This window comes from Pelodiscus sinensis, chromosome 25 (assembly GCF_049634645.1).
Source record: "Pelodiscus sinensis isolate JC-2024 chromosome 25, ASM4963464v1, whole genome shotgun sequence".
In the NCBI taxonomy this organism is placed as follows: domain Eukaryota; kingdom Metazoa; phylum Chordata; order Testudines; family Trionychidae; genus Pelodiscus; species Pelodiscus sinensis.
The window spans coordinates 17,721,758-17,737,705 of NC_134735.1; the positions used below are offsets into that span (position 1 = coordinate 17,721,758).

Sequence of the window (15,948 nt, forward strand, 5' to 3'; positions counted from 1 at the left end):
AAGGAAATATGATGACACAACAGGGGGGGGGCGGGCTTGTCCAATGAGATGCTTTGTCTCCATGCCCCTTTCCTGGGCTTCGCCCAGCATGACTGAGCCTGGAAATGTCTTTTCAGGGCAGGAAAGTGGCTCTTTCCGAGGGGGAATGCCAAACCCTTCTGCTGGGCGAGTTTCTTCTGGAATTCCCTGCCCCTGTCGTAACCCGGCAGCCAGTGAGTTATTGCCTCCTCTGCACTCACTGGGCGGGGGGTTGCTGTGGCAGGAGGCACCAGACGTATCATCCCACCTGGGCTTCTATGTGACATTTTCCTTTGTTTTGAGTTTTTTGCAAATGAAAGGAGACAGAACGGTCAGTTAGAAGCACAAATGGCTTGTGTGAGGTTTAGTTTCAAATAGACATTTTCCTGCCAGTTTGGATTTGGATGCCCAAATCCAAATTGTCACCGCAAAGCACAGGAAAAGATCGCCTTTCAATGCTAAATGATTGTGTGGAATGCCCAAGATCATTGCACGTGAAGTGTTTGAGGGCAAAGATTTAACTGAAATTAAACGATTTGTGCTTTAAAAATGTTGGTAAAATATTGTAGAATAACTTCAATCAGCTTTTTTTTTCATACGCAACGTTTTCGGTGCAGTCTGTTGCCCTCTGTTGCATGGCATCAGAACTGCAAGAGTGTGTCATTAATGGGTATGTCTACACTACAGCACGAATTCGAACTAACTGAATTCGAATTAGTTAATTCGAACTAAGCTAATTTGAACTAGTGTATCTAGACCTAAAAGCTAATTTGAATTCAATCGGGGGACTGTCAGGATCCAGGAGGCCCTGCAGGAGAGCTTCCACCCAAGGAGCCTGCAGAGCCACCCTAGTCCTCCCCATCGGGGGCTCATGCCCCATTCCTCCCTCACCTTCTTCCACTTACCCCTCCCTAGCCCCCCTTCCTGATGTAAAAAAAAATAAAGGACACGTGTGTTCAAAAATACAAACTCTCTTTATTTAACAAAACTGGGGAGGGGAAATAAAACTGTGGGGAGACGGGGGAAAGGAGGCAGGAAAGGGCAGGAGAGAGTGTGGGAGAGGGGAGGGGGAAAACTGGGAGGAGGGAGCTGGAAGGGGAAAGAGGGGGAGGGGAAACTCAGGGATCGGGGTGGGGGTGACGCCGGGCCAACCGCCTCCCAGCACGGCAAGGGAGGGGGCCTCGGCGTCCCCGGGGGGATGGGGTGGAGGGTGCAGAGGTTGAGGTGGGGGGTGTGGACATTGAGGAGGAGGAGGGTGTGGGGGTTGAGGAGGAAGAGGTGGGAGGGGGGCAGGAGTGGGAGGAGGGACAGTTGTTGGGGGGCAGCAGGTGCAGGATCAGCACAGGGCACCATGCTCTGCAGCAGGGCCTGCAGATTTGCATTTCTGGCTCGGTCCTCAGCCAGCTGCTCCTGGCGGAGCTGCAGGTCTTCCCACATCCAGGCCTTGACGGTGTGGTGCAGGGCTCGCAAGGACCCCAGGTGCTGGTCCCAGTACTCCTGCTCTGTGGTGGCGGACCGGAGCAGGCCATGGGTGCGGGAGCATGTCCCGGGTGGGGTGGTGCGCCCTGCACGAGCAGCTGGTACAGCTGTAGAGAAAGAGAGTGGTCACTTCTCCCTGGGGACACAGTAGATGATGCCCAGCCCCCTCCCCCCGCCCCGCAACGTGAGGGCGACCATGCCCTGCACCGTCAGAGCCGCTGTGCTTGTACAGAGGCCATGGTCAGGATGTCTGGCTCTCCCCGGGACGGGGAGCTGCCCCAAGACTGCACCCATGTCCCTGTGCCATGTATAGTGTGGCCGGGGCGGTGGGCGGGCGGGGGGGGGGGAGATGTCCCCTGCCTCCATGTAGAGGAGACGTGTGGAGGGAAAGCATCCTGCTGGGTCCCGCCCCAGGGTCAGGAGCATGTCAGGTCTCTTCAGACATGCATGTGCCTATTGGGCCACGGCCCCTGGGTGTCACGCAGCTGGAGCGTGGCATGGCATGTGCTTGCACGTGCACAGGTGTCTGTGTGATCCGTGGGAGGCATGGCCCACGTGCGCGGTCCCTGGTCTCCCTCCCGCCTCCTCCCCCGAACTCCTTAATTGGAACTACTTCCCCGGTACGGTCTCCCTGGATGACCCTGCCGACTCCAGTGCTGGAACTCCTTGTGGTGGCCCCTCCGGTGTGCCCAGGTCAGGGCCCTCCAGTCCCGGCTCGCTGCCTCCCGGGCTGGCACGGACCGCCCCGCCCCCCAAGAGTCGGTCGAGGGCAGGGAAGTAGGGGCAGGTGGCAGCCCCTGCTGCGGCGCCGCCCCTGGTGGCCATGGCGTACGCCTGCCGCAGCTGTTTTACTTTCAGGTGCACCTGCTCCTGGGTGGCCTGTGTCCCTTTCGGGCCATGGCGGCCGCTATGCGCCCGTAGACGGCCACGTTCCTCCTCCTAGTACAGAGATCATGGACGCTGGGGGCCTGCCCCCAAACCTCAATGAGGTCCATGACCTCCACACTAGACCAGGAGGGTGCGCGCCATCTACGGCCCCTGGCTGGCCCCTGGGTGCTGGGGGACTGGGCAGGGGGACGGCTCGCTGGCACTGGCTGCCTGGCTCATCCTGCAGCCCCTGGTTCGGGGCAGAGACTGCTGGCAGGGCTGGCTCTGGCAAGTGCCGTCTGGCCAGAGTCTTTGCTAATGAAGCCCGGGATTTGAATTTCCCGGGCTTCATTAGCATAAAGCCGGCGCCGCCATTTTTAAAAGCCGGCTAGTGCGAACCCCGAGCCGTGGAACGAGGAGTACAGATAGTTCGGAATGGCTACGTAGTTCGAACTATCTAGCCCGTGCCGCGTGTAGCCGCGCGGCACGGGGTTCGCACTAGCCGGCTTTTAAAAATGGCGGCGCCGGCTTTATGCTAATGAAGCCCGGGAAATTCAAATCCCGGGCTTCATTAGCAAGTTCGGTATGCATACATTACCCCCCTAGTTCCAACTAGCGGAGTAGTGTAGAAATACATACCCAGGGGGCCTAGAGCCTCCAGGCCTGGCCCCCGTTGAGAGAGAAGCTCAGAGATTGGAGCTGGGGCAGCCAGGAGCCCCCCACTGCTTTGTGGGGTGCAGAACAATGACTGCTCCCGAGGGGGGAAAGGAAGGTGCCTGCACTGCAGGGCCTCCCTGGAGAGACAGTATCGGTCCCTGGCAGACAAAGGTGGAACCAGTTCCAGGGCCTGGCCAGGAAAGAGCCCAAGTCCTGGGAGAAATCAGGCTCCATGCTCAGCTGTGAGTCCGAGTCCCATAGACAAAAGCGGCCCAGGGCAGTGGTGGATTCTCCACATGTCAATGGGTCTAGTGCAGGCCAGAGGCCTTACTGGGATGCGCTAGGGCAAAGCCCAGGGCTGGAGCCGGACGGGAGCCCGTGAGAGGCAGCGGGGCGAGTGGGAGGCTCTAACTCTTGCTCCTGGCCAGGAAGTCCAGTGCTGGGTGACACCAAGGCCACGTCTGCACTGCAGGCATTTTGCTCAAGAACAACTGTTCTTGTGCAATAACTTGTGGCGCGTCTACACTGCACGTGAATTCTTGTGCAAGTAAATTTGCAGTAAAGCATCAGAAAAGAGGGCTTCTTGCACAGGAGTTATTCCTCTCCCCACGAGGAATAAGCCCCTTTTGTGCAAGAGCTGTTGTGCAAGAAGGCAGCGTGGACGGGCACCAGGGGCTTCTTGAGCAAGACACTTTTATGGCTAAAATGGTCATCAGAGCTTTCTTGCACGAGAAAGCGTTCACAATGCCATGGACACTCTTGTGCAAAAGCACATGGCAGGGTGGAGGTGCTCTTGCACGAGACCTTTTGCGCAAGAACTCCGGTGTGAAACAGTTCTTGTGCAAGAAGCCTGCAGTGTAGGGCAGGGAGCAGCCTATGGGGCTACTGGAGCTGCTGGCTGCAGGATGCCCAGTCAGGGAGTGGGGGGGACCCCTAGGAATGGCTCCAACTTCCCAGAGGGGTGGCCAGAGGCAGGACATTTGCCTGGCAGGGTGAGGTGGGGGGGGGCAGTGACCTCACAGGGGCTTTGGGCAGCCCTCAGCAGATCAGGCAAAGGGCAGGTGGGGAGGTGGTGACCTCACAGAGGAGCCCACATCTCAGGCTGAGAAAAGGGGGGGGCGGGCCCAGGGGACTTTGGAGACCCCCGGTTGCTTTAGCTCTGGTGCGTCTCCTGCTCACAGTTGCTTTGTCCTCTGTGAGTTCCACATCCGGACAGCGTTTTGCAGAAGGTAAGAGCCCCCAGGGGTTTGGATCCCGCCCGGGGCCGGCTGGGTTCCAGGCAGGCCCAGCCCTCGGTCAAGGGCCAGAAGGTGATTCCTCACCTGGGCTGTGTCCTTAGCGCCACTGGGGCTTTCTCCTGGTTGGTTTCCCTTTTCCTCCATCCCGCCCACATTTCTGCTCTGTTCTTGCCTCTTCTGTGACCTTCCCCTGCTGCCCCCCCAGCTTGTGACCCAACAGACTAGCTGAAGGAGGGGGGGTGGTTTGCAGGAGCCGTGGGGCGGGGGATGCAGCCCCCATTGTGGGGACTGGGGAGGTGGGGCTGGACCAGGTCCATGCCGGTGTCTTTGGGGAGAACGCTCCACCCCCCCCCCACACACCTTAGACTCTCCCCTGATTGGCCGAGCAGGGGCTGTTGATGGGCAGGAGACTCAGGTCCTTGCAGTGCCTGTGCAAGACCGAGCCGATAAGCAAGGGGCCATTTGGGGGCTGGGGGCAGTCGCTCTGGGGAGCTGGAACCCCTGGATTTCGCTCTGCAGGCTGCGCCCCAAGCTCCCCTTTGCTCCCCTCATTTGCAGCATGGCCAAACACATCAGGCTGTGGTTCCGGAAAGCCCTGAAGATGGCCCCAGGGCCGGTGGGAAGCAGCTCCTCCGTCCCCGCGGGCGGGGAAGCTGAATCCCACCAGCTCGGGGCGACTCGCCCACCGGCCAGGCCCCTCCGGACCTGGCTCCAGAGGCGGCTGGGAAGGCGGGACCCAGCCCAGCGGGGCAGCCGGGTAGGGTGGCTCTGGGGCCTCCTCTGTGGAGAGAAACACCTGCCCCAGGAGCCCAGCCCCCATTACCACCAGGGGGCATCGCCCTGCCCGGCCCCCGGGGACCTGCCAGTCTCCGGGAGCCCCCAGCCTCTCCGCACCAGCCCCTGCAGCTGTGGGTCCAGCTCAGTGAGCAGCAGCGCCTGGGCCTCCAGCTGCAGCCGGGCCACCTCCTGCAGCCGCTCAGACCCAGGTGAGGGGCCGTGAACATGCTGGGCCCAGGGGCTCACCCAGTACACGGGGGGGCAGCCCCAGTGTCTGCCCCGCAGCCAGGGCAATGGATGGGGGCGGGAGCTGCTGCTTGGCTCTCTTGTTCCTGGCGGGGGCTCTGCTGAGGGCGTTGGCAGATGTGAGGGTGGAAGGGGGATGGGTCCCTGCGAGGGGCGTGTGGGGCCCAACCTGCCCTGGGTCCCTGACATGGGGGCGCGTGACCCCTGCTGGCCGCTGGAGTCACCCTGGTCCCTTCCCTCCCGCACAGAGCCCCCCTGCGCCTCGGCGGAGCTCTGCCAGGAGCGGATGGACTCCCGGGTGGAGGAAGGGGCCATCTATGATATTGAAGAGCAGCTCCACACCCGGGACACGGTAGGAACCTTCTCCACACGGGGGGGACCCGAGATTGTCCGGCCCCTTCCCAGCACGTCCCCCCCTCCGGGAAGGGCTTGTCCCTGGGGATCCCCCTGGGGCCCCTTCTCCTGCATGACCTGGGCCCCCCAAGCTGAGGTCTCTTGTCATGCACCAGCTGGGCCCCCACAAGCCTGAGGAAGCAGTTGGGGGGGGAGTGTGGGTGCTTGGACAACCGGCAGCTCCCACCTCCACTCCTGGGAGGCCTGAGCCCTGCAGCTGTCCGTGGGGGGCAGGCAGGCCCCAGGCTCACAGACTCTCTCTGGGGTGCAGAGCCCAGCCGCCCTGCAGCGGTTCCTCCTGGCCGTCCCCCCCGCCTGCCTCGCCGCCCTCCAAAGGGGCGAGGACACCCTGGCGCCGCGCTGCTGCAAGGACACCACGATGGCCAGGATCGTGGTGAGCGAGTCGCGGCGGCCGGGAGGAGGGGAGGGGATACGTGGGGTGGACAGGGGTCTGCCTGGGCCATGGCGGCGGGTGGGGGTGCTGGAAATGGGATGGGTGGGGCCAGGAGTGCTGGAGGGGGAGGGGGAGGTGGACATGGGGAGGGTGGGTGGGGATGCTGGAGGAGGGAGGGACACAGAAATGGGGCAGCTCTGGGGTGCTGGACAGGGAGGGGGATTCGGAACAGGGAGGGGTCTCCCCGGGCCATGGGGGGGGAGCTGGAAGGTTAGCAGAGCGGGCTGCTGAGGATGCGCCTGGGGAGCAGGGATGAGGAGCTTCAGAGGCTGGTCACCAGGGCAGTGAGGGGCAGGAGACGGCCTGGGGACAAGGATTGAGCTGGTCCCGGTTTGAGAGGGGGGTGCTGGGAGGGGCCCTGTGCCGGGCAGGGGGTCTACAGGGCAGCGGGAGGCAGTGGGGTTGGATCCTGCTGGGTGGGGGCGCTGGCCGTGTGAGCGTCTCTTGGGGGCCCCAGCCTCACACGCCCCTTTGTCTCCTTGGGTCTCACAGGAGATCATGGAGGACTCCCCCCCCCCCACTGGTCTTGGCCGACTGCCTCAACGCCGCCTGCAGCCTCAGGTACCGACCCCCCCCCCCCGCCGACTCCCCCCCAGAGCAGATCCCCTGACCAGGGAGTGGGAAAGTCTCTGTCTCCTGGGCTATGTCTAGACTGCAAGCCTCTTTCGAAAGAGAGCACCCAGTGAGTCTGGATGCTCTCTTTCGAAGAAGCCCTAGTTCCATTCAAGAACGCCTTCGTTCGAAAGAAGCACTTTCCAAAGAAGGCGTTCTTCCTCGTGAAATGAGGTTTACCGCCGTGGAAAGAAAAGCCGCGTTCTTTCGATTTAATTTCGAAAGAACGCGACTGCAGTCTAGACGCAGGTGATGTTTTTTCGGAAAAAGGCTACTTTTCCCGAAAACCCCCCTGAGTCTGGACACAGCCCTGCTGCTGAATGAACAGTCTCTGCCCCTCTCTCCTGCCAGCACCTTGCAGCCTCCCCTACAGGCCCAGCTCCTGAGCCCCCTGCTGAGGGCGGCCGTGGGACAGACTGTGTCTGGGGACTGGCAGCAGGAGCCCATCCACACACAGGTACGTCCCTCCGGGCCCTGCTCCCGGGCTGGGCTGGAGCTCCAGAGAGGAGTGGGGGTGGGGGCAGAGGGAGAGAAGAAGCTGCAGGTTTGGATCCTTCCCTCCAGGTTTCCCGTTGCTCTCCCTGGGGGCCCGTCCCTTCCATGCCCAGCCTGGGCTCCTCCCTGCTCTGCGAGGCGGCTCAGACCCTGCTCAAGGCTGCACCCCGGGGCCAGCGGGTGGCCTGGATTCCCCAACCCCCCTCTGACCCAGAGCTCCCCCTTGTCTTGCAGCAGTTCATCCGGGCCCCTCCCGTCGACCTCCAGGCCCTACTGGCAAGCCTCCTCGCCGAGTCCCCAGACACCGCCAGGCTGCAGCTGATCATGGAGGTGAGCCCCGTGGGGGGGACGGGGCCATTGTCCCTGCTTCCTCGGGGGGCCGAGAGAGGAGCTGTGTCAGTGGCTGGGGGGGGGGCACAGTCTGAGAGGAGCCCCAGGCTCTGCCCAGAACCGGCGCCTCCCTACGGGTCCTGACCTGCCTCTTTCCCCCCCAGCACCTGAGCCCGTGGCTGGAGTCCCGCCTGCCCCAGGAGCGAGCCAGGGCCCTTGGCAGCACCACGGCCCTGCTGGGAGTCGCCACCACCCTCCCGGGGTTTGAGGTAAGTGACCTCGGAGCCGGGGGGTCTGGGGCTGCAGGGCGCGGGGCTGGGAGCGTCCCCGGGAGGCAGAGCTGGGAATGGGCCGGGAATGGGCCGCGTTCTCCTTTCCCCGGGGAGGGGCGACCCTGGGCCTTTCCGGGGGGCACCTGGGCCCCAGACTGGGGAGTGGCCGTCAGTGGATCCCCTTGTTCCACCCCCGGAGTGACCCTTCAGTCGGGGCCATTGCTCAGGGTTGTCTCCTCGCAAGGCCGGCCCCGCCCCGCCCCGCCCCGCCCCGGGAGGTGTCTCTGTCCGTCCCCGAGCTCAGAACCGCCTCGGCGGCCGTTAGCATGGGACGTGCAGCCCCAGGATGCTGAGGGACCCCCCCTCTTCTCTCCCCTCAGAACTCCGCCGACTGGCCGAGGATGGGTCACCACGTGGCCCAGCTGGGCCTTTTTATTTCGGACCCATCCGAAGACGTCAGCCGGCTGGCCCGGAAGGGGGTGCACAGCCTGTACCGACTCCTCCTGCACCACAGGGGTAAGGAACCCAGCCGGGACCTGGGCCCCAGGGACACCCTGAGGGTGCCGGCGGCGGGGGGAGGGGACCCAGCCCTTTTCCCCCAGACTGGCCCAAGGGGGGATGCGTCCCTCTGTGTTCCCCTTCTGCCCCCTGTGCCCCTCCATTTGCCCAGGGATGCCTGCAGGGACCCGTGGGAGGGGAAGGGCTCAGACCTGCCAGCAGAATCACCCTGGTTTGTCTCTTGCAGGCCTCAACATCCACCAGGCAGAGGACCTGTGGTGCAGGCACTACTATAAGGAGAGATGGGTCCTGGCGCACAGCAACACCGTGCGGGTGGGAGAGGTAAGGACGCGCTGCCAGGGCAGGGCAGGGCTCGGGGGTGGGGCTGGCTGGGGCCCTCGTGCGGGTAGGACGCGGGGTGGGAGCGGGGAGTCGCTGATCGAATGGTCGATGCATTTTCCCTCGACTATTCGAGCCGTGGACAGGGCGGCGCTGCCCCTTTGTGACGCTGTCCCGGCGTTTCAAAGGGGCGGCGCTTCCTAGGGGCAGCGCCGCACCTTGCCCCGGATCTCCCGTAGGAGGGGAAGCAGGGCGGGGGGGGGCAACACTTTTTGATGGAGGTCGCTCCAAGATGTTGGCCAGTGGCCTAGGGCTGCTCTGTTGTGCGGAGGGGGGTGAGGTCTGGGAGGGTCTTGGGGGCAGGAGGAAGGTGTGACCTGGGGCAGGGGTTGGGGTGCAGGGTGAGGAGAGCGTCTGGGTGCAGGGTCTGGAAGGGAGTTTGCAGAAGGAGGAAGCTGTTTTAGCCCCAGGAGTTGGGGCCGGGCTCTGGGCCGTCAGCTGAAACCTCCCGTGCTCTTGATTTCAGGTCTTTGGGCAGCTCTTCACGCCAGAGCAGGAGAACTGCTTTTTAGACAAGGCTCTGCTCGCTGCCCGCTCCCCCCTGAGGCGCCCCAGCCAGGCCGGGCTGGTCCTGGCCCACGCCCTGCATGGGCAGGCCCATCAGCTCCTGGGATACATGGTGAGCAGCCGGAGCAGATGCAGGAGAGTGGGGCAGGGCCAGGGTCTCCTTCCCATCCCCTCAGGGAGTCCCCCGCCCCTTTCCTCATGCTGCCCCCACCCCACGTCCCTGCTGGGTGGGTCAGAAGCTCACCCTGCAGGCCTGACGGGGGGTGACCAGAGAGCAGAACAAGTCTCAGCGCAGGGGGGAGGAGGGGGGAAATGCTGGGGGGGCCCAGTACCCCTGAGTCCCCAGGGATGAATGTGACGGATTCTGCTTCCCTTGCAGCAGGAAGACAGCCAGTGAGAGCACAAGGAGCTGAGGAGCCAGCAGCTGCGTCCCCCTCCCCCCAGCCCTCCCAATTGTATAGAATGTATTTAAATTCGGATTAAATAACATTTCAAAAAACATTTGGATCAGGCTTTGTCAATAATTTTTAATGGGGGGGGGGGCATTTTGGCAAGTGGTCAAGGGCCACATTTCTACCGAGGAGTTTGGGGTCTGGGACGGGGCGGTTGGGTGCAGAAGAGAGCTGAGGGGAGGAGCCTGGGTGCGCACCGTCCATTGCATCATCACGCGGCGCCATTGTGCTAGTGCTGGAGCTTGGGTGACTGGTTTAATTTGAATGTTTACACAGATTAGGTGTTTTAACTTTAGGAAACTTCATTTTCAATAAGGTCAAATGTTAATTTCTGTCTACCACAAAGGGTTTCAAAGTTTTCTTTCTTAAAGGCAGGGATGAGGAACCTTTTTTGTCTCCAGGGCCACTGACCCCCAGAAAAACCAGTTGGGGACCACACACGAGAAAAGCAAAATACAAAAACCCTTCTTCCAAAACCCACAAGCCTCACTGAGGTGAGGGGAAGGGACAGGGAGGACTGAGGTTCGGGGATCCCTCATTTTTGGCCCCCCCTCAGATTGAGAGGGACCCGCAAATGCCACTCTCCCTGGAACCCAGGAGAGTTAATCTGTGCTGGGGCTGGAGTGCCAGGGGAGTGAGATGTCTCAGTCGGGGCCACATTCGTGAGGCTTGGGGGGGGTTGGAGGCGCCAGGGACGCATTCAGATAGAGCAGGGGAGCCGGCAGGGACCCTGAGAGGAGAAGTGGGAGTGAGAGCCCAGCCGGGGAGACACAAGGAAACCAGAGTCAGTCTAGTATCTCTCAGGCAGCTGGGGTAGACACCCCCCACCCCAAACCCCAGCCTCCTGTTGGATCCTCCTCCCACAGTTAACTGCCTCTGAGTCTGCACCCAAACTCCCATCGCTGCCCTGAACCTGTCCCAGAGCCTGCAACCCGCAGCCTCTCCCGCGCCCCACTCCCCAGCCATCCTGCACCGTAACCCCAGCCTCAGGCCAGCGAACCTGAGTGAGGGTGGGGGAGCCCAAGCAGCAGAGGGAGGGGGGAGTGGAATGAGTGGGGGCGTGGCCTCAGAACAGGGGCAGGGGTAGGTGCGGGGAAGGCAGCGGGGCAATGGTAGTGGCCTCTAATGCCCACACCCCTCCCTTCGGCATCGCTTATGTCCCATGTCCGCCCCCTCCTGAGCCCACAGCCGGTGCCAAGGCCTCGTGCCCAGGGCGGGGTCGCCCCTGTGAGCTGCCAGCCATACTGGGGAGAGGCGAGAGGGTCTGGGCTGCTGTGTCCGTTGCTGGCTCCTGTCAGGCCTTTGCACCAAGTCCTGGTGCAGCCTGAGCAAACCTGGGTCCTTCCCTGCTCCTCCAACACCACCTGGGCAAAGGGAGGAGAGTCCCCAACAGCCTCTGTCACTTCGGCCTCCTGTCGGGGGAACATGCCCCCTGCAGCATGATCCCCTGTAGATCTAGCCCTCTGGGCACTCACCCAAGGTCTCTACACGGCAGCTGCTCTGTGCCTAGTGCTGGCACTGCAGAGCCATTTGCCACTTTGCACCCGACTGTCACCAGGTCCTTTCCATTTGCAGGGCCGGCCACATCTCCTGCCCGCTAGGCCATTGGCTGCACCCTCGTCTCGCTCCTCCTGGTGTCTGTATCCGTCATCACCTTGGTGCTGGAGAGATGGGGCCTGCCCCAGCCTGCCGGGCTGCAAGGGACTCCTGTTGGGAGCAGCTGCATGGGAACCAGAGGCCCAAGAACGGGAGAACCCTATTGACCTGCTGTGAGCAGGAGACGGGGGTGGGGAGGGGGCTGGGGAGGTACCTGTACTCAGCTCTGAATGGGGGCTGGGGAGACACAGACACTGCTGATGATTGCTGCACTGTGGGCCCCTGGGTTACAGTCTATGCCCAGGCAGCTCCTCCAGTCACTGCCTGTCACATTACTGGATCTTGAGGGGAGCAGCCAGATCACTGCTGCACCCATAGGTGGGGGTGTTGGCCCCAGAAAATGGTAGAAAAGGGGGCCATGTGGGGTGCTGAATAGAAGCTTATTATCTGATAGTCCTATGTAAGCTATTTATGTGGTTGTATAACGTCTGTGTGTGTAGTTAGGAATCTGTAGTCTGTGTGGATCCTGAATATTTCTCTGCATGTGGTTGAGCATTGGGTAGAGCCCGGCCTGTGGACATGCTAATTAGCGAGGCCCTGTGGGACAATGGCACTGAATGGGCCAAGGACACACCTAAAGCATGAGGGCGGACACCTAAGAGCGGCCAGCAGAGAGAGGCTGAGGACCAGGTGATCTCCTGCAGCCAAGAAGAGGCCAGGAAGGAGGGATAAATAGGCCATGTGGTCGATGCCATCTTGGTTCTCAGCTCAGCACTTCATCCCAGAGGCAGCATTGCAGGGATCGAAGAGCCTGGAAGACCTGTGAACCCATCCTGACCCTAGGATGTGCAACAAGAACTCTTAAACCAGCAGCTGTAACATCTCTGCTAGAGGCTGCATCGAGAACTGGGAGATTCGGTGCATGTAACATACTATTCCTTTAACAACCTTACTCTCATGCTTTTCTTTATTGTAATAATAAACCTTTAGGTGTTAGATGCTAAAGGATTGGCTCAGCATGATTTGTGGGTAAGATCCAGAGGGTAAATTGACCAGGGATCTGTGGCTGGTTTCTTGGGACCAGACAGAACTTGTTCGGGGTAGGTGGGATTGGGTGCTAGGACCCCCACCGGTGTATGAGGCCCGGGGCCATCGGGGGCATGGATATTGCTGGGGTGCCGGAGGGGTTTTGCTCGTGAGGCTTCAGGCAGGCAGCTGAAGCGCTCCGTGGGACTGGTTTGTGGCCTGTGTGGAGAGGTCACCAGTCTGGGGGCTGTAAGGAGCCCCGAAGTTTAGCAATTCGCCCTGAGCAGACGCCCTCAGCTGTGCCCAGACACGGCCCGGTCCGTCACACTGCCCCTCAGCCTGCAGGCCTCTCCTCGCTCCCAGCCAGGCCAAGGGCTGAGCCCTGCTGTGGCCTGCCCCACCCAGCCAGCCAGCCCAGCTCCTCCTCCTGCACAAACAGTCCCGCCTGCTCCTTTAGCAAAGCAGAGCGGGCTGGTTGTGGAACTTCTGGGAGACTGAGGTTCAAGTCCCAGGTCTGCTGCAGAGCCCTTGGCCCTGCCACTCCCCTGAGTGGGCCTCAGCTCCCGTCTGTGAAACGGGGACACTGATTCTAACTCATCTAAGGGGAGCATTTTCAAAGCCCTAAGGGAGTTGGGAGCACAAGTGTGTGACTGTGCTTTGTGCCCACTGCTTGGTGCTCCTAAACCCCCCAGGTGCTTAGCTTGGGAGCTTTTCCGGGCAGGGGCTGCGGCTAGGGTTGCCAGGTGTCCCGTTTGAACCGGACAGTCCAGTATTTGAGCTTTCTGTCCAGGAGATAAATTGAGAAAATATCTCAGTTTTCTAAATAAGATGTACTCTAGGTTGTGATGCAATGGCAAGTATGTCTGGTATTTTTATTGACCATCTGGCAACCCTGGCTGCGGCTGCCTCTCACTACTCTGGTGTGGACAAAGCACTGCAGTCATCCCGGGACAACGCCCCCAGAGACGCTCTCCCTCTGGGGCAGGGTCCTTTAATGCTTTTCACACTGACATAGGCTACGGGACAGCCCCTTGGACACGGGCATGAGTGTCCCCGCGGGGCGGTATCCCCCGGACGCTGCGCAATGCAGAGAAGAGGGGTGAGTCCTGGGGGATTGGTGGGACAAGAGACGTTCCGTTATTTTAACCCCACCCGCTATAAAGCAGCAAAACCCTGGGTCCAGGTACTCAAAAGTGCAGGGCTCTGCTTCTGCGGGATTAGCCGCCCCTTCTCGGCTGGGAACACGCAGGCGAAGCATCAAAGGGCTCCCACCCCACTGAGATGGTGACTGCATGTCTCGGGAAGGGAAGAATCCAGCCATGGGGGGGGGGGATCCCCTCTGGCACTGACAGAGAGGCCCAGAGACATGCAGAAGGAAAGTTCGGGAGGGAGGGGGCAGAGATACCAGGTAGGGAGGAGGACGGAGGTGCAGCTAACTCTGGTACTCGTGACACCCAGACCCCATCTCTCCCCACCTCCTTGGACCCAGGCAGCACCTGCTCCTTTTTGTCTCCTCTCCCATTGACTGCCGCCCTCCTCACCACCAGGTCTCCCAAAGGTTCCTCTCCCCAAATGTTTCCCACTCCCCTCCCACTGTTCCTCGCTCCCAAATCCCTGGGGTCCTGTCAAACAAACGTCTCTTCCTCCCTCCTGTGGCTGGCACCTCCATGTCCTGTAGCCTGGCCCCCCTCCCTTTACTCCATCCTTCACCAACCCTTCCAGCTCCTTGAGTTCCATTTCAGGTCCAGAAGTGCTTTGTTCCACGAGCGTCTGGAGAGCCTCCCTGGCGCGCTCCCTGAGCGGGTCCCGGCGGCCCTTGTGGGTGGGAAAAGGGCAGGAGGAAGTCCTGTTGCCTGAGGACAGAAGAGGAGGCCTCCGTGCCTCCCACACAGGAAGCGGGGGGCTGCCGAGAGCTTCCCCGCAGGCGGCATCCTGGCCTGGCCTTTAGCTACTTGCAGCCTGGAGTGAAGGCGCGGAGTCAAAAGAGGCCGGCCCACACGTAGCAGAGGATGGTTTCGATCCATCGACCTCTGGGTTATGGGCCCAGCACGCTTCCGCTGCACCACTCTGCTCCCTTTGGGCTAGATTGCTCGCAATCCACTCTAGCACCTGGGCTGCACTGGCACGGCCAGGCAGAGGAGCAGGCTGCTAGGCAGCGTTTCGGAAAGCCCTTCAAGGTCTCTGTGGCGCAATGGGTCAGCGCGTTCGGCTGTTAACCGAAAGGATGGTGGTTCGAGCCCACCCAGGGACGTGGCTACGCTCGGCCTCCTGGCGCTTGCTAGCGGGCTCCCTTTTGCCACCTCCAAGCCATCCCTCTCGGCCTCGGTGAGGTCACCTTGTGGCCGGCAAGGTTCAGGGGCCGTGCGGTGCCACAGGAGCCCGTCTCCCAGCAACCGCGCCGGGGTCTCGGCCTCAGGGCTTAAGCCCCGAGCCCAAGCGCGAAAGCTCCAGCCGGGCAGGTGTCGTTCTGTGACGTAGTGGGGGTACCTGGCTGGTTTCTATGCTGCTGGCTCTGGGGGAACCCCCACTGGCTGCCGTGGGTACCACGACCCAGCAAAACAGGATGAGTCACTATGCAAACCAGTGGCCAGACACCCCCCATGGAGAGGAACAAAGGAAGGTGGAATGCTGCCTTGGCTGGGGGGCAGGGCTGGAAGTTAGGGAGTTGGTTGCTGGCTGTCAGAGGGCATGGAGGAGAGCCTAGGAGAAGGGGCTGGAGTTTAGGGGCCCAGTCTCCCCCATCTCAAGGGGGCCTGAGGCATCCTAGCCCAGTTCCTGTGACCAGATTACATCTGTGCTGCGCTGTGCTGGAGGAGCAATAAACCACCCTCAATTCCACTGGCTGGTGCAGTCTGTTTGTGCCATTTCGGGGTGCAGGAGACGGGGAACCCCCAACGCGCCGTCACACGTTCCCCTCCCGCCTCTACGCCAGCTGAGAGGGAGAAACGCACGAGCCGCGCGGGTTCTTAGCCGCCTCCCTCCTGCGGGCCTGTTTGCTGCGCAGACCTCTGGGCATGTCTCATGCCTCCCCTGGGAAGCGTGGCCGCGCGAACTGAGCCCCAGCCGCAGCTCCTGAGGTTTCCTGTGCAGCCTTGGACTTGCATGGCTGCCATGGTTTCTCTTTGGAAGGGACTCGGTCCCGCTTGGACAGGCGACTCGCCCGTGTGACTCCAAACGCCATCTTGTGGCTGTCTTTTTCCACAGCCAGAACACCAGGATTCGCCTGCTCCTGGGTGGCCTGTGTCCCTTTCGGGCCATGGCGGCCGCTATGCGCCCGTAGACGGCCACGTTCCTCCTCCTAGTACAGAGATCATGGACGCTGGGGGCCTGCCCCCAAACCTCAATGAGGTCCATGACCTCCACACTAGACCAGGAGGGTGCGCGCCATCTACGGCCCCTGGCTGGCCCCTGGGTGCTGGGGGACTGGGCGGGGGGACGGCTCGCTGGCACTGGCTGCCTGGCTCATCCTGCAGCCGCTGGTTCGGGGCAGAGACTGCTGGCAGGGCTGGCTCTGGCAAGTGCCGTCTGGCCAGAGTCTACCCCTTTAAGGGCCCCAGGGCTGGGGAGAGGAGAGGAGTTTTCCTGGTTTGGCCCAGAGCAGCCACCAGGGGAACCTGGGGAGGGCTGGGCTC

At 61.7% G+C, this 15,948-nt stretch overlaps 1 non-coding gene across 1 annotated transcript; it reads left to right on the top strand.

Annotated features, from left to right (window-relative positions):
• Positions 1–14,493: 14,493 nt before the first annotated feature.
• Positions 14,494–14,567, top strand: TRNAN-GUU (transfer RNA asparagine (anticodon GUU)). Its single transcript has one exon. It is a non-coding gene; the product is annotated as a tRNA-Asn (tRNA).
• The last annotated feature ends 1,381 nt before the right edge of the window (positions 14,568–15,948 follow it).